This window comes from Thunnus thynnus, chromosome 8, assembly GCF_963924715.1.
Source record: "Thunnus thynnus chromosome 8, fThuThy2.1, whole genome shotgun sequence".
In the NCBI taxonomy this organism is placed as follows: Eukaryota; Metazoa; Chordata; class Actinopteri; order Scombriformes; family Scombridae; genus Thunnus; species Thunnus thynnus.
This window is the reverse complement of record NC_089524.1, coordinates 14,331,467-14,350,604: the sequence shown is the minus strand read 5'-3', so window position 1 is coordinate 14,350,604 and position 19,138 is coordinate 14,331,467. Positions and strand designations below refer to the sequence as shown.

The 19,138-nt window shown below is 41.1% G+C and overlaps 1 protein-coding gene across 1 annotated transcript in view; it reads right to left on the bottom strand.

Annotated features, from left to right (window-relative positions):
- The window catches only part of ptprsa (protein tyrosine phosphatase receptor type Sa), a 250,536-nt gene extending 237,272 nt beyond the window's left edge, over positions 1-13,264 (bottom strand). The window contains exon 1 of the mRNA XM_067596688.1: positions 13,006-13,264. The gene's annotated coding sequence lies outside the window, so the exon portion shown is untranslated. The remainder of the gene's footprint in view (positions 1-13,005) is intronic.
- Positions 13,265-19,138: the final 5,874 nt, after the last annotated feature.

The following is a 19,138-nucleotide window of genomic DNA, read 5'->3' as shown; positions in this document are numbered from 1 at the left end:
TACAACATTCAGAATTGGCTGTTATAAAATGTTATTTTCTGATTGTTTCACAGGAGTTATATTCTAAAGCACAAATAAACATGCCCACACCTCCATACAACCCTGCAGGAAGGTGCAGCATTGCTGGATTTTGTATGAATGCAGGGCTTCATCCTGTCTACTGTGTCCTCTCTCCTCTCTGTGTGTAACTCAGCCTTGCCCTCGGTCAAGCAGATGCACAGACCTGCAGCTCTTTATACATCCATGACACAGAAACAGGGAGCAGAGCGGAGCAGAGGAGAGAGACAGAGACAGTGATGTAACCTGTTCACTACGTTACAAGTCCTGAGGTCATGCGCTGCACGCTGTTATTGGCTGGGGGCTACACACCCACTGCCCAAAGGTTGATGCCTAGATGCATCCCGTGTCCAGCAAAATAATAAGACAATACAAATAGAGGGCAGCATCTCTGCAGATAAATGCATCGCCACATATTTCTAGTGGGTCTGAGTCTATACATTGTTTTTAGGAAAATCCTGCATTATATATATTTAAATTTGAAAAACTCAACTCTCATTCACTCATAATCTATCATCCTGGAGTTTGAATGAGAACCATTTTCTTCTAAAGTACATTTGCAGTCTGTCTATCTCATGTCTGTTTATTGCAGGAGCAAGTTTGCCAGCAGGCAAGCATGAGATTCACCTGCTCATGACCACAACATAAAACACACATTATTGAGGTATGATTCATTTGAATAATTAAAAAAATCAGTAGCAATACTGTAATTGAAAAACCCAATAATGCTCTTCATGCACGGCAGAGCAAGAGGAGGATGGAAGGATGATTCTTTCCACTGCCAAGTTTATCTTTGTGATGTCAGATGGATGTGAGGATAGGTCAGTGATGGAGGAAGAGTTTATTTTATGTTCAACTAATGATCTGTAATATATAATTGTAAATATAATTGTACGATATGTAAATGATTCAGCATGTACGATTATCTCTAAGTTATTGTGGCATAATTCATAATAATCAGTCTTTTGATGGACCTCCATTGTTTTATTTTCGAAACTGAATCTATATTGTTTAGTTGATATCTTCATTTCACAATTTACAAAGCCAACACATAAAACACTTGAAGTCAGAGATAAGGAGGGAGCAACACAGAGGAGACAAGTTGGTAGAGGGGGAGACAACACTGAGATGTAAATTACTAGACAAGGAGAAAATAGGAAGGAAGAAACAACACAGGCAATCAGCAGGGAGTGGGGTGGTGTTGAGCTGAAGAAAGAGAGAGGCAGCGAGAGAGAGCTTGAGGAAAGGGACAGAATCAGGAGCACAGTGAGAAGGAGAACAAGAGAGGAGGACAAGAGGAATGATGGACAAGGAACAGGAGGGAAAAAATTAACTTAAATGACATGAAACAGGAATGGGCAGGCAGATAACCAGAGAGGTTTTTTTTTCCATGTCAATTAAAACAGCACTTTACAAAGGTACACAGGAGGAGGAGGAGAAGGCAGAGGATGTAATGGAGCTGAGGTGGCGGAGAGGTCGACATTTCAACTCACCCTGTCCTTCTGCTGTATATCTTTCTGGGTGGTTTAAAGCTCACTGCCTGGTCACTGGTGCTGAACTGCTTTTCTTTTTAAACACTAAAGACTGAATGCAGTGACCTAGCTTCCCCTGCTAACTGCTAACTGGGGTGGAGGGGATGACATGAGAAGAAAACATGCCTTCCACCTCTGGCAAGATGAATCAAAGTGATGAACGGGACAGCTTTGAAAAATCGGCAGTCCTATTTGAGGTTTGTCAAAGGTCTGACTGATTTATCTGGCGGGAAGTGATGGGAGGAGGGTTCTTCATTTCCATGTCGCCATTCCAGAGAAACAGGGCAAGCTGGGAGCGATCAGATGGAGATTCTGTGTACATATCTTGCTTTTCTGACTCAAGGCCTCAGAGTGGTAAAAATGAAAGGGATGGATGGGGGAACAAAAAGACAACATAAGAGGTAAAAGAGGTCACGGAAGAGATTGAAGAAAGAAAAGTGAGAAGGACAGGGGCAAAAAGTGAGAGAAAGCACAAGAGAGGCAGACGGGGAATAAGAAGCAGATAGGTTCACCTCTCATTAGCTGGCCTGCCACACACTATGCCACAAAGCAATGCACCTCCCAAGGACATGAATTAAACAGCGAGCCAACTACTTCAGAGGAAAGCAGCCCTGCCAGCACTTAGCCAGGCCTCATAAACAACCAGCTCGCATTTGTCACTTCCTCTTCACCCAACAAAGCGACAGCAGAAATAAATTACCTTTAAGTAGACCTCGTTCCTCCTCTCCCTCAGCATCCTGTTCTTGCCTCAGCAGCTAACAGCGCAAAACCCACGGAGAGCGAAAAGGTAAAAACCAACAACACAACACAAAGTAGCAGATTGGTGCCTGCAGTTAATTTTGTCACAGTGGTAGCTAGCATAAAAGTCATCCTACCTGTATTCATCATGTGTCATTGCTTAATTTTATTTAAGTATTTAATCATTTAGTCAATAGCAACTTACAAAAAGAATAACAGTGGTGTTAGCTTGAATTCCTTCACCCTGACAAAGTACACGTGACCATTAAATGATCAAGAGACATTAGAGCTAAGAGGAGAGTTACAAGGACAAGCAAATGGAGTGAGATGAATAAAGAAAATAATTTGGCAATGTGTTATTTTTCAAATACAGGCTTCTACCAAAGTCAGAAATGAGATTAATGATAATAACCCAGACAGGAGAGGAGACATGATTTTACAACTGTGAAAACTTTTCACACCAATGATCATTTTTATTCTCCTTCTCAATAACTGTGAGTAGTATGACACCATTCATTCACATTACATGTGTTTTTATGTATTCGATTGTCCAACACATTGCATTGCTAGATGACTTTACTTTGTGTTGCAGCAAAGGTTAAGCCAGTATAAACTTTTTGCCAGACAACCACATATATTTATGCCAAAGCCCTCTTCATTGATTCTTGCACTGTGCCAATAGTCTCATATTGATACATCGCCCATAGTGCTCTATACAGCCGTAGCTGTCGTATGAGTGTATACATTCATGCGGTATGAGTGATGAAGACTCTGTCTAGGTTTTGAACAGAGCAACTGGTGTGTTGTAGAAATGAAATGTTCTCAAGAACCAGACTCTTCCTGGAAAAAATTGATTTTTCCAACCAGTCTCTTGGAATGAGAGCCAGAATTCAGCAGGGTGTGGTGGGAGTGGGGAGGGAATGGCAGGTTCCCAGTCGTACATCTGTGAAAGACGTTGAATGAAAGGTAAAGGTCTAACTTGTGTCACGGCTTATGAAAAGAGAGATATCTAAGTAATATCCCTATCCCCTCACTTTATCCAAACTTCTGAACTCCAGCATGACCGGAGGTTGCTCCAAAAGCTCGTCATCAACTCTTCTCCTCTTCAATATGTATCTACTCGTTCAAAATTGGGATACACTCTCCTTTCTGCACCATATCTCAAGAACCTCCCTCAAGAAAAGAAGAAAGAGAGAGGGAGGGGGGGAGACAGACAGAGAGAGAGAGAGAGAGAGAGAGAGAGAGAGAGAACAAGAAAAAAAGCAGGCTACTTAAATTCCTAACATGCCAGTAATGCCGTGGTTTGAACAGTCACATCCATCATTGATCATCCCCCACACTGCTGGACGGGAATCACAAAACACAGAGCACCTGGAGGCATCAGCCAGAAGGGCCACCCACACACTAAGATCTGTGTATGGAACCATTCACTGAGCACTAGTTGGTTAATGAACTTAGCTGTCTGGTTGTTTCGATACAATACTCCCCCTCGAAACAAAAACGAGAAAATGAGGAAGGTTTTTCTTCCCTCCTCTGCCTTATTCTCCATTGTAATTGTAGTAACCCCCCTGTTATAGTGGCAGGAGTTTGGCTGGTTTCCTGCCATTAAAGGCTGCTATTGAGCTAGCCTCTGGAGAAAACACAGGTTTGTTAATCAAGCGAAGGCAAAACAATTACTAGAATCTGATAATCAATGGTTGTGGACAAACAATAAATCCTTGGTGGCTGCTTCAGAGAACGACAAGTGGTAGGAAATTGGGTCCTACTAATTAAACAGAAACCTGCTGGTATGCTATCGCTAGCTAATAGCTATGCCGCCACACCGTTTAGCCTATCTGATTAGGCTGTTTGACACAGAATATGTAATAGCCACTCCAAAATCCTTTTTCCTTTCTCTAACTGCACGCTTGCTGGATTATCGGTAGACTAACAGCTTTTTCCCTTTGAGGACTTTGAAGTTTCTTTTTATCCGCTGTGTCTGATGCCAGAGAGTTTTGTTTGTAATGTATGAATATGACTCTGAATATCATAAAAAAAATTAAATGTGTGCAGCATTAATATCAGGTAGATCTTAATGCAAAGGGACTTTTGAGATGGCCACCACTATATACAGCAATAATGCTAAATAGAAATACATTCTACAGAAGCAGAGGCAGTAGAAGACTACACAGATGTACAATGGCTGTTACTGCACATGGCAGAAAAGCTCACATCCAAATGTGACTAAAAAGGCCTGTTATGTTCCAGCACAAGCTTTAGAAAGGTCACAAGGGTTAGAGACCTTGTGAAATATGGGTATACCCTCTCTAAATGTGCCAGACGTAATCACTCAACCGTACAGATGGAAATTTCAATTCCAGTTGTCTTCCACTGGATCAGAAATCCGGATTTGGCAGCAGGCGGTGGGTGGAAAGCCTAATAGGGTGGTGGGAATTACAGCAATAGGAGGAGAGCTTGATGGTGAATGCCGGGGGAATCAGGTAAGACAAATCTGTCTGGATTTATGAGAGCCGTGTGTGAGCTGCTAATAGCAGAATATAGACCAGGCAAACAGAGGGGAGTTTATGATATGTAGCTCTAAGTGCACAGTTTCAGTATGCTGCAGAAAATGATGCCTCACTGTACTCTGCCTTTAAACAAATTTTTCTAACATTGAGTGAAAATCTGCCAATAGAAGGAAATCATCTTGTCCAAATCGTTGCGTTTCATGTGACATCTTGAAACAAGTGGAGTGACTTGCCTTGAAGACATTATGGCTCAGTTAAAGAAACTACACAGTAAGCAAGGCTGAAATAAATCTGACTGTGCTGGAAGATTTTTTTTTTACTTTTGTAAGATAAACTGTAATTTTTGTGTTGTTTTGTAAAGCACAATGTTAAAGGTGGGTGCAGCGGGAATAATGATCAACTGTATAGGCAGTCAAGCTGACATTACTCCTCTTAACACAATAGCAACCATTACTCTGCCATGATCAATAGTTGTTCATGACTTGTTTAAAATGGTTCCATCCTCCACCCTCTTCCTATCTTCCTATCCATCTATTCCTGCCTCATTTCCAATCATCTCTTCCTCCCTGTCTCATCCATAATTCTACCTTCTTTCCTCTCATGCTTCTTCACCTCGCTCCTCTCTCCTTACCTACCTACCTCTCCTTCTTTACGTACTTAATCTTCTACTCCTCTCTTTTTCTCTTATATCTCTTTTCCTTTCCTTCTCATTTCTCAGATCCCTCTTTCATCTACTCCTCAGTACATTCTACTCTGCCTTTTAATTCTTTTCCTCTCTCCCAACTCTCTCATCCTTATCCCTTCATTTCTTTATCATATATCTCTTCCCTACTTACCCTTTTCATGACAACCACTTTCTTTTTTTTTCTTCAGTTTTCTTTCAACTCCTCCCTCTCATATCCTTCCCCTCTTCTGCTCTCTTCCTAAACTTGTTTCTCATCCCTCCTTCCCCTAAAACCTCTAATTACATTCTTTCATTCATTTTTGTCCTTTCCATGTTTATCACTTCCTGTCCGCTTCCTCCTGTCTCCCTCTCTGTTCCTTCCTTTTTGTCTGTCACCCCTCCCATTTCCCTCCCAACTACATCTCCCTGTATCCCTGTCACCTGCCCTCCATCTCTCCATCCCTCTTCACATCTCTTTCCAACCAGTCCCCTCCTTCCATCTGTCGTTTCTCCTTTTCTGCACTCAGTGTCTCCCATGCTCTCCTGCAAACTGCAGTTCACAGGTTTCTCAGGGCACATTGTTGCATCCCAACGGAAGCTTGCACAGCATTCTGCCATAAATAATTGAAGAAGCCCCACATGGCCAGGCACGCTCAGTCTAAATGGATTATTCTGGGAGAGATCAATGCTGGCCTGTGAGGGTTTTATTAGGGCCTGCAGATGAAACGTACAAGGCCACCGCCAATGCTCTCCTCTCTCTGTCTTAATTCTGCCCTGCTATAGCGTGACATTCTCAACACCTCCCTCATCCCCTCGCCCGCACCTTCAACTGTTCACCCACTCCGGCAGACTGACTCCGCCACGCCACAGGCCAACGCCTTACAGTACAGTTCTGAATTAAACATAAATGACTATCCAAGACACTGTATGAATCATTCATTTACTGTGATGCCTTTGACTACAATGTAGGCTAGTAGTAAACAGGCGAGACAGTGTTTACTTTTTCCTGCCGCTGTCGAGAAGCATCATCCTCGCAGACCCCCACAATCATCAGTCCCCGCTCACCAGCATGGCAGGAAACATCCGGCAATACCCACTGCAGTTATCATGGGCAAGAAAAGGGGGGTTGGGGGTGGGGTTTGGGTTGGGGAGGGTGAAATGCTACCGTGACCTTCAAGAGTTACGACCCTTGGGGGCGGTTGGCGGCTGCAGTGGCAAATAACCCTCTGCAAGCTTCTCTCCCCGAGGAGATTTACATCTGTCACATCCAGTGAGAGGTCTTCTAATTGTCTATTCTCCAGAAAACATCCTGCCAAGCTGGCAACCATGGATAGCTTGTTAGTTATTTGGATCTGTTGGATTTACATTGTCTGAAGACCACCTAGTCAATGTGACTTTTCTGGAACATTTATTTTGGGACCAAAGTGCAGCAGTCACAAGCATGCAATGGAAAGCAAGAATTTTTGAAATGGATACAACAGAGATCAAAGCCATCATTCATTTACATCCTTGGCCTCCTGCAGTCTTTGGATGAACAACAATACCTCAAGGCCTATGCATACTCCTATATTCTAAACATAAAAAAAATTATTACATGTATTTAAAAAAAATGTATTTCAGTTAATCTGCTCTGGTAATGAGTGAAATATTTTATCCCCATTGGCAACATATCCTTTTAAAATTGTTTCCCAATAGAAAATGTATTATATAAAATGCAGTTTAAAAGATCAGACATATTTCACATACTAGTTTGCCCCCCTGTATATGTCCCCTCTGTGTATTTTAGACTATCGCTTGAACACATCATTTGTTGGCATTTTCTCAGGTTCTCTAAACACACACATTACCGTTGCAATTATCCTTGAGTAGAGAGCCTCTGAACACTTAACATGCTGCTTTAACCTGAACTAAGACTTCCTCAGTGATTATGATGTGTCCTCCTCACCAGTGAAATTGAGCCGTGACAAGGTTACATTTTTCCCTCCACCATACAGGCTTTTGTGATTACTGTGAAAACAACATAATCAAACCCTCCAAGCAGCAAGGAAAGGTGCACAAGATGTTTCCTCCTGCTTCTTAAACTCTTAAACACGTTTTTTGATTGGGATTGTGACTGGCAGATGTGATTAGACGTTGCTTTATGAAATTGTGTTTTGAGATGATGCTTAACATATTTGACAGGGAGAAAGGTGCCCTGAGGCTTTTACCCCCGTCCCCCGGAAGCGAGTGTTCTCCCTCTCCTTCCAGGGAAAGGAGGAGAATTCTTGCATTACTCCAGGATCTTCCTTCCTGACATCTAGGCGTGTACCAGGAAAATGTGTACACATCAAAGCCATTAAAGTGTCAAGCTCCACGGTGGGCCCAAACCAGGTCAGAGTGTTTATGGAAAATGTGAATAGTGCATTTTTTGCCCTCATTCTGGCAGTCAAGACTTCCTCTAAAGAGCTCATATCTGAGCCATTTGAAATGACAAACCACTGTCCAACAGACGCAAGGACAATTTCTTTCTTTCCTGTTAGAATATTCCAGCATCCATTTGCATACAGACTTTAGGACCATATGCTTCCTGACAAGATTTAGTGTACAATATGGAACCACTGGACAGAAGACTGGGAACAAAAAGTGCTCTGTCAAATTATGCTGACTCCCCCCTCCTAACCCCTTTAATTTCTTTAATGATTAACTCAATCTAAATTACCTCTGCAGCGCCCAACTACTATAGTTTTGGTTATAGATGTCAATCTTTTGCTGCTTGTATTCACCCTAAACGTTTACATGTATTGAAAACAAATTACCATGTTGTGTTTGCGTATGGCTCAAGGGGTGGAGATGAGGAAGGGATATTCTGAAATTGACATTTTGCTACTTAGAATTTCAAATTCTGCCACTGGCAGGGGGAAAAACCAGAAAAAAGGCCTGCTATTTATCTGGAGGTGACAACTAACAAGCGTTCTCCTGGTATTTAGACTTCCGTAGTGCACCTGGGTGAAGCTCTCCATAAAGTGTGCTTATGATCAAATATTTTCTTCTCTCTCCTCTTGTTTTACACGTTTAGGATACCCTTAAACAGCTCTACCAGCTATCCACATCTTTTTCCATTATGACAGCATGAACAAGGGTGTAACTTTGGTTTGAGAATTGGGGAGGACGTAATTAAACGGGGTCTGGGTGTCCTCCCCCAGGAAAAAATTGCGATTTGAATTCCATTTTCCGCATTTCTACATATATTTAGGGACTATGGTAACATATAACCCACCTGCAACTCAGCACTGCTTCTTGCTGCCTCACCCTCCCTGTCTTCCATAGGCATCACCACCTCATCTGATGTCTGATATGAAAGCAGTTGACACGCACAAGGTATAGAACAATGCTGATGGCAATGCCGGAGCCATATTAAAATCATGTTGGTTGTATTACTCTTAGTGTACTTTACTTTGTTCACTTCTTCCTCACATTATCAACAAACCAAAATCACCTATAACCTTCACATATAACCTACCTGAAACTCAGTGCTGCTTCTCCCTGCCTCGCCCTCTCTGTCTTCACCTCCATCTCTTCTGATCTCTGATATGAAAGCAGAGTCGAGTTATCCTATTGAGCCTGTGGTGTGTGAATCTAACGCTAAAGACTCTGCTTTTCATACATTGTTGACGAATACTTCCTGCGGGTTTAAGGCGGACTCATTTTCAAGTTACATAGGTTAATAGAAAAACCATGCTGTTTTACAACCATCTTAAATATTTAATTTGCCAAATCCCTTTTTTCCCCCTATTGAAACATGTGTGACGGGCTGGTGACTATTTCGCTCGCCAGCCAATGTTAGTCATAGCAACGTTATCTGGTAAGAGAGTATCAATGTTGGCTCAGTCAAGCCTAACATCAACAGAGAGGAGAGGGGAGGGAGAGTTGAAAGGGGGTCTGGGAGCTTGAGCCTTTTCCCCGTAGTCCTAGTGCGTACAGTTTGTCATGTTTTTTTTGTTTTTTTTAATACAACGTTAGTTTTCGGACTGTAAAATGTGGAGGGGTCCAATACTGCCTTCTGAAAAAAGTGCAGGGAACATATCCTCTGTGTCCCCCCTTAAATTACGTCCCCGCATGGCCACACACTTAGGCTTGGTCGCCTGTAATGAGACTGCAGAATGAGACTTATATCTCATCTTGCGAATGCAATAAAAGTATACGTGCTTGTGTGTGTGTGTGTGTGTGTGTGTGTGTAAGCAGATTCATGTCTATCACTATGTGCATTTGCAATGAGTGCCAAGAGTTTTTAACAGCAGTGGCCTCTCTCACATGCCTGAAACTATCTTTGATGCCCAGCTGGTGACAGGTGAGCATGATTTAGGTGCATTTCTGCAGGAGAAAACAACGGATGCTTGAACATGCCATTCAATCACCCATCTCATACATACAGAGAGGCTGGTTGATTGATGTCAAGTGAAGAGGTGTACATGGCAAAAAGGCTTCCTGGCTCATCCTCATAACCAAAAGCTCACTAAAAGATGATGTCACTCTACACTCCAAAAATTAAATAGGCTTCATTTAGGGGCATTTTGTAATTTTGAAATTTCTTTGAAAGAGCCAGTGAAAGTAGAATATAAAAGGTATGAGAGAGAGTGAACCCTCCTTGGCTGGACCTACACCTAAGATTTCACCATCACCAAAACGGTGACATGAGCCTGAACACAGATCATGAAATTCTATTACACAAGGGTTAAAAAACACAAAGAGAAAGTAAAGAAATCCTTTCTTTTAACTATTGAATAACCTGAAGGTCCTCACTGGCTCCATTCAGATCTTAGAAGAACCAACAGTGAACCGCTACATTTTAGAGTGTGTAGCCTCTAAGCATGTCCAACACGTATTTGATTGCTCCATGAACAAACGCTGGGTAACGCTTCATAAAATGTGTCCAGCCCATTAAGTCTGAGGGAAGAACTCTAGTAATGGCTGTCCTTCCACTGGCCTGTCTGTTAAGACAGCAGAGAGTGAGTGACTCCCTCTTGTCGTAGTGATCATTCGGTAGTACCACATCTTAATATCAAGATATCGGCTGAAGCATAGACACAGCCATGCTGAAGAGGGAATACGAATCATAATTTAAACTGCAATATTAACATCTTACAAATAGTAGCCTAAAATCCCAGGGGTGCTGTCGTGCATAAAAAGATGTAACATCACAAAGAAAAGCAGAGAGTGAATGCAAATCTCTCTGTGAATGCCTCTTTGTGTGTAAGCTGTATACACCAACTCATGCATTACATCATTTGTTTCATCACTGTGGTTCAGCTCCACATAGCTTAATGTCTTCCTTGCAGGAGGCCAAACTTTCTATTGTAATTGAAAAAAAATGTGCATGAAATATGGAAAAGGCAAAACTCAAGAAGCATATGATTGGCTGCCAGAATAAATCTGTGGCGGCATAAGTCTGAATATAATTTAGTAAGGACTGAGGACTTTTCCAGAGAGGCTGGATGCAGGGGAGGGGTGTGTGCTCCTTCTCATACAAATCTATTGGTGGATGTTACCTGCCTTGCTCTCGTGCTCCTGGGCATTCTGCTGTGTGAGTTGAGGGGGGGGGGGTCACTCCAAATTTCTCATGTGACGGAGCATAACAGGGAATTGTAATACACAGCAACATCATAAATGTGATTACATTACATTGCACTGCAAGCCTGTAAGCCATTTCCAGGCACCATAAAAAGCTATAACTAAGTTACCACGGGTACAGAGAAAAATGAATAAAGCCATTTTCTTTTAACAACCCGGGCGCTTTCGAGATATTGTTCTCTCCCCTGGCTTTTATGAGCTTTGTAGAAGCGCGATGCGCTCATTGCGATCGAAACTGGAGACGGAACAAGATGGAAAATCCACAACTTCGGGAAAATAATAAACTATATTGTTCTGTGGTAACTGTTTCAATATGAAACTCCAAATAAAAAAGGTGCTATTATAACCTCACCAGATTTCACAAATCTCTCCCAAAGCTTTAGGATAATAAATCGAATAATGTAGAGTGCAAACAGGTATATTTGCACAGATTTGTGTAGAAATACTAGATACACATCATCTTTTTAAACTTTATCATGATATTATTCCATTTTTATCCAGATAGAGCGTTATTATCAGCAGGTCTTTTCGTAATACCGAATCTCCGTAGCCTAGTGTAAAACGAGGCAAAAGAAAAAGAAAGAGAAAAGGCATTGTTATTTAAAATGACAACCAATTTGAAAGTTCGAATTTCAACTATTCTTGCAGGAGTTTTCTATTATTTTTGTCTTTGGACATAAAACAACATTAAAGATATCTGAAATATCCACGGACACAACAGGGTCTCCATGAACGGCAGCAAATGCAATTCATGTCGGAATTTCCAGCTTTCAATAAGAGCATCACCATCGTCAAAAAGTCAGTGTCATTGCACTGCTGACTCCACCTCGGTGGGGATATAGAAAGCTCAAGTGGCGCACCTCGAAATAAGCCCAACTCCTTACGCCATTGACAGCGGGATGCGCAAAGGCATGTCCATTCCTGGGGTGTAGACCAACACCACAGTGCTCTCAAAAGTCCAACATGTATAAACCTTAGGCTTTATATCAGACTGGCACGCACGCACAGAGAGATGGAGAAAGAGAGAGAGAGAGAAACAGAGAGAGAGAGAGAGAGAGAGAGAGAGAGAGAGAGAGAAAGAGAGAGAGTGAACTGAAATAGCCTATCGAAAATGGCATTTCCGATCGATGCTTACAAGAAGAACTGAACGTGTCATGATCCATGAGCATGTTCATATCAGTGGATTCTAATGCAAAGCATCTCACGGTTCACTTGGTTAATGAATTGCCCCCCCCTCAGTGGAGAAGCACTTGCTCGATGGAGCACCCCCCCCTCCCCCCCAACACACACACACACACACGCGCACACACACACCTCCGCCCGAAAAAAAAGATGATTCAGAAATATGCGTTATGCTCCAGAGCTATATAGCGCATACAAGTGAAAGAGATATCCTTCAGAATCTTCGTTCCGTTAAAGAACCACCCAGGTTTCTTGTATTTGGGAGATTAAATATGTAATTAACTCTCAGTTGGGGAATTGAAAGGGAAGCCTTGCCTATTACGACCGTCGTTCAGAGTGATGGATAGCCATCGTACTCAAGAAGCAGATATCCTCTGTTACCAGCAGCAGCTTTGCGGTGGCAGAGTCGGGTCTCCCGCTGAGTTCGGGACAATCGAGCATCCCTCTCCATCGCAAAGCTCGGTGGCAGCTTGAACAAGCTTCTTTGCAGTATTCTGAAAATGATGCCTCTCTTTGGACACTTGCCTGCGTCTCTGTGTGCGGGTATTAAGACGGTAGAATAACGCACGACTCGTGCGCTCCAAAACCAAATGCCCACACGCTTAATTTTTGTTTAAGCGCTTAGACAATGACCGAGCTCATGTTTAAAATTTACCTGGGAAACAAAAGTAGCTGGAAAGAGTCCGGGAGAAAAAAGGAGACAGGGAAGTGTACCTACCTTTTTGTCTGCCTCGGAGTTCCTCTTTCTTTCTTCTCAGCTTATAAACCCTCACATCGTCATGATTAAAACAAGCAATAATCCCCGGGTTTGTGTTAAATGTGTGCGTCCCTGCGGCTGGTCCAGTGAGGAGCGGTTCACGGGTTCCTCTGCCGGGATAAATAATGTTTTTAAAATCCACCCCAGGAGCGCAGGTTGCTCAGGACGCGTCTGGGTACGGCAGGAGGAGTCGCTCCCTCAGCAGCAGCCGCCGTGCGCACTTGGAGAAACCAGAGCTCTGTCCGCGCAGGGAAGCTGGGGGAATGATGTCATGCGTCCGGCCCTCCCTCTCCAGCCACCCCTCAACTCACGGGTCTCTCCATCTTCACCCCCCCACCCCCCCCACCCCTCAACGTCCCCCCTCTTCTTTAATGGCATGCTGTTTGAACATTAGCACGGTAAAAAAATTAAATACATTTATTCTAGCTTTAAATATCATGATTTGGAGAGATATCACTTGAACTCAGTGCAGCTAATTGTATTAAATGTTTTCAGAATTTTAGTCAACAATGAAATACATGATCACACAAATTTGCTATAACTGACCAGTGAAAACATTTATTCAACTGTTTAAGTTAGGTTTTAAGCCGGAACACAGGGCAGTATAACTTGCCTTGGAGGATATTTTTTTACAGTGCTCTACTTGACGTGATGAAGTCATGCCTCTCCCCCACGCCTCACTGAAGGTATGGTCCAGTAACATCGTCAGCCTGCCTTTACCCGGGATAAAGATGGAGGTACGGTCGCATGAAACAGACCAATACAAGCCACGCACTGTATCACGGCAGCCGGTGCAGCTGGGGCATCTTAAAGATAAAGCATCATATCTCCTTATCAGAATAATAGGTGAGGTTTATTGTGCCTATATATACTACACTGCAAAGAAAGAAATATTTTTAACAGGTAATTTAGTCTTGTGTTGAGTTGTTATCAATCAGGAAATGCAATTGGAGAAAGTAATTTTGTTCCAGTGCACAAAAATGTTTCAGGCTTTGTTATGATGATTTCTTATTGTCATTATTTAAAGGAAATCTGGTAAAACTACCGAAAGTTATCACCTGCCATATTTTTTTAGTCCTTACAATAATATATAAATATATAAAGATTTCAGTGGAACATCATTTTATGTTTGTGAATAAAAAGTGAATCAACCTACAGTATCTTTACCTGACATATTTTAAGTATTTTCATTTGCATTTAAATTCCTCACAATGGGTGAAAAAGCTGTAAGGTATTTTCTGCATCCTGACTTTGCTGCTGGCTGCTTGCTGGAAAAAAAACTGAAAGAAAAAGACTGGGAGGGTGTTTAATCAATCAACTTCAGCTGCGGGTTTTACTTAATCAAATCTTTAAAGTGGCAGGGCTGCTTTGCTCTGCTTTATATGTTGGTGCACAGATGCTGCTGCAGGGACAAGCTGAAATGTAGCCCACTGCTGGAGCTTGTCCATTCATGCTTCTCCTAATGTATAGACATGTTCCAAGGTACTTAACCCTCAAGTGGTTTGCCTATTGGTGGATGCTGGAAAACCGAGGTTCTGTGTCAAGTACATTACCCCCACTTATCTGTATTAAAGGGGTGTGTGTGTGTGTGTGTGTATGTGTGTGTGTGAGGGGGGGGCTACAAAGAGAGAGGACAGACCACTGACTTGCTAATACATCACACATAAATTCACACCTGTGGGTACCAATGAGTCTTCATGCAAACTTGATGGACACCCTTTTGTGACAGGGTGCTGATTACCAAGAAACCATATGACCCCAAGAACCTTTTTCTTCTCTTCTTCATTTTGGCAAAGATCAAAAGTCAACCTGATTTGCAGAGAATGCTAAAACCTGAAAATGCTGTGTATGGTCCTTTAAAGATGGCAGACCTCAATCGATTTCTGCGTCATGGACTGGTGGGACAAAGAAGTGAGGATGCATAAATTAAGAACTGGAAAGCACCCTGCAAGAGTCAACAATTTCACCATTTGTGGCCCCATTGGGGATCCTAACCTTGGAAGTGTTGAATTCTCTGCCCACTGAACAAGACAAGACCCATGTGTGACCTTTATGCCAAACTAAAGCATGCAAGTCCCCTGGACTGATAATCTCAGCCCATCCTCACAAGAAAAATGACAGTACAGGTCTAAAATTAAGGCCGGCAAAAACGACCTATAGTTACATTTAGGCCATCTAGCGGCCGTAGTAATTATGAATCGGGGAAGTGATGTAGTTCAGATGCCGTCAATATAAGGTGACTTGATCAGGTGATTTGATAAGAGGATAGCGGGATAGATAGTGGACTTTGCTGCAGGAGACCACTGTTCACTTCCCATTTCAACTGTGTCATGTTTCCAACTGTGAGTCAGAACATTTAAAAAAAAAAAAAAAAAAAGGTAACATTATGGTTTTTATTGTTGCCCTGAAGACAAAGGTTTCACAACTTTAAGGAAGTATAAACCATGTTACAAGTGATAATATTAACCCAAACCATGACCTTTCCCTAACCCTAACCAAGTGATTTTAGTGCTTAAACCAGACCTTAACCAGAGTCTTGTCACGCTATAAAAAATAATTATTTTTTAACAGTGATTTGTAATGGTTTTGGAAAGCCAGATTGCACAACTATGGCCGATAGATGGTGTAAATGTAACTATAGGTTGTTTTTGCATGAATGAATTACTTTTATATGAATCCGGGAAAGTACTGGAAGGAAACAAGTCACCATTACTGCGGTGCCATCTGTAACATTACTTCTGACAACAATGTCTAGGAGTTTGGGAAGAACCTTTACTATTCTCAGCTGCTCCAACAGTAGTGTCAAACCTGAACTTTGGAAAAAAACTAGATGTGAAATACACAAGCTATTACTTCATAGACCATACACTTTACATAGATTCCCTGGGCGTGCAGAGAACCAAGATGTTCGCCAGAAGAATATTAACAGAAAGGACTTTGTTCCCAATAACAACAGCAAGGTAAGTTTTGGTTAACAGTAGTCAATCTCTGTTCATTTCACAATGACTAGAATGCAGCTGCCTAGCCTAACATGGTAAAACAAGTAACATCAGCTAAGTTAACACTGCTTAGCTAGCTAACATTCATGGGCAAAGACACTGTTGAGGGGCTGCAGTGTTCCCACAAAATAAATTAACTCAATCAACTAACTGTGGCGTATTGAATAGTATAACATTAGTTGCTCTAACTAGGGCAACCTAATGACCACAATATAAACATCATTCAGTCAGCACTGAGTCACTATGACTTGCCACTCCAGTAATGGTGGTGCCACTAGATGGTGGAACACACAAAGCGGTCGCCAGATTTGTCTATACTGTCGTTTTTTTATGAGGATGTGTTGGATAATTTGATTGTCCTTTGTCTGTCTTTGCCTTTACTTCAGATAATTGGACATTCCTTTGATAATGTCTGCTCACTTCAGTAAGAGGGGATGACATATAGTGAGCCAAAAGTCAACAGGGGAAGCAATAAATTTAGGCAAATTTGAGTGAGCTTGTTGTCACAGTGTTGCAGGTTCTAATATACTATAAGTATATGAATATTCACAGTATAAATAGCTGACTCACACTGCGCTTAACTGTGTTTTTGACGTGTTCTCACTCCATTTACATGTATGTAATTTTTTTAGGGACATGTAATATCTGTACGATTTCTTTGTTACTCTTCTTTTCAGTCAAGGAAGAGGTATAGCTAAATAAATAAATAAATAAATAAAGAAAGAAAGAAAGAAAGAAAGAAACAAAGAAAGGAAGGAAGGAAGAAAAACAGAAAAAGAAAGAAAAAAGGTTTTTTTTTTTTGTTATAATCTTCCTACACAGGTGGCATTTACAGAGGTGACATCATTGTATTGTAAATTGCTTCATATGCATACATTCAATTTACATAAGTGACACCAATCAATAAAACACGAAATATTCTCTTGGTAAAACGTCTGTTGCAACCTTGCTGTAGCTTCAAGGTGGATGAATCAGGAAGAGCCACAGTAATGAAAAAAGCCAGTTGCTACAAAGCAAATGTGTCTCAGCTGCAGTGGCTTTTTTTCAGGGTTATAGCATTAACCACAAAGAAGGCTGAAGCTGAAATCCATTGGTTTCTAATGTAAATCTTCCTCAGTTAATCTCGGAGAGGAGTAGAATTCTTTCATTTGTATTGTGCCTTGAGTCAATTAACTTGTCAATCTCTAAAGCATAGTAAAGGGCTATCGCATACTCTCCAGTTGTACACTATGTGGTGAATTCCACTCTGCTGTGAATTAAATAAAATAGGTCTAATGTTACCTAAGTAGAGAATAGTAAAAAAGAAAAAAAAAAAAGAAAAGAAACTCACATCAGACTCTCTCCACCCTTTTAAACATAAATCAGTATAATTGTATATAGTAAATTCAAAATTCACTTAGTTTCACATCTAAAACAAATAACAACATACTGTAAAGTAGAATGGATTGACATTTGCCAGCTATGATGTGTTTCTGTCTGTCTGCAGGTCAGATGTCCAAATAGCTACTCACTCTTCCTCATATAAGTTTATTCTGGAGGGCAAGTGATAAGTATGAAATTACTGGGGGTGATATGTCTTCCTGTTTCCTTATAACATTACACCCATGTTTGGACCTTATGCCCCAAACCTTTCCACTGGTGTTTGCTCTTGTCTGTCTCTCTCTCAGCTTTCCCTCTGTTTAAATAAAGATAAGGAAAGTGGTCCACCCTCTTCTTTAAATAGAAGAGAGACTGCACCTTCTCTTTGATTTTCACACAGCATCTTTCCCCTTCCTCCTCCTAATTCATTCCTTCTCTTTCTCCCATCACCTTCTACTATTCCATCAATCACCTCTTTTCTTCTTCTCCTTGCCCTGCTTAGTTGACCTCACTTCTCTGTAACTCCTTTTTCTCTTCCTTAATATCTTCAGCTAGGTGTGGGAAACACATGCCAATCAGAGTGGCTGGATGAGTGGTTTAATTAGAAGAGAAGTAGTGGTCTGTCACCTTGTGCTGAGCACTGCCAATCAAGGGCCACTGGCTTGAAGAAAATTTGGACACGGCCATTCATTGATTGGTGATTTCAGGAGTGTTACTTAGTCTACATGAGATGTTGAAAGAGCTATGACTCAGGGATGAAAATAATGCATTATGGTGGAATTTACTGAGAGCCAGTTTGCAATCTCAGTCCACTTTTATATGTATCTTCTACCAGACTTCATACTGCATGTGCTCTCAAAAGAATAGATCTGCTTAAAAGTAAAGGTTTTCATATTTTTATAGTGTTTGTCTTATACAGTTACTAGAAAGTGCTCTTATATTTTGTTTTGTTGTATTTTGTTTAAAACATACAGTACCAGTCAAAAGTTTGAACACACTTGAGGGTGTGTTTAAAGAAAAAAACAACAACAAAAAAATATTGTTCAAGCATGAATAAACATTCTTTTAAAAAATGTTTTATTTGTAAGGATAAAACATGAAGGGTATATGGTTAAATAAAAAATAGGCTATAGAAGATTATAATAAAAAAACTAAAAAAACTGCTAAATGAAGAATGGCATCTTAACAGTCCTAGAGCGAAAATTACAACAGTGATTCAAAATCTCCACCATTGCTCTCAGGAATCGTCGGACCACAAGGCATAATGGGTAATGCAGGCGCCTCTCTGTGCCAAAACGGTGACAAAAGTTGAAACTAAAATCCAGTGACACTGAAAAAAGAAACTGACAGCATAAAAGAAATAAAATTAATTGAAAAAAGACAGACATGAAGAAAAAAATATGAAGAATGACATTGAAAAACACATCATGATGCAAAATATATCAAAATAGAATAAGACTGTAATTTTTTAATGCCAGCGTTTTATTTCTCCGTGGAACTTTTTTCAGATCCAAAACTTGTTTCAGTGCCAATACAACTTTCCAAAGTGTTTTAATGCCAGTGTTTCCTTTTTCAGTTCAGGTTTTGAACTGTCACTGTTCTAGCCCCATAAAAAGCACACACAAAAAAGATAGAACGTTACAGTGCTATGGCTAGTATCTTAAATACATCCTTAATCTTTAATAAATGCTGTTATTTGTGTTTCTCTCTGTCTTTTCAATCAGCACACTCACAGA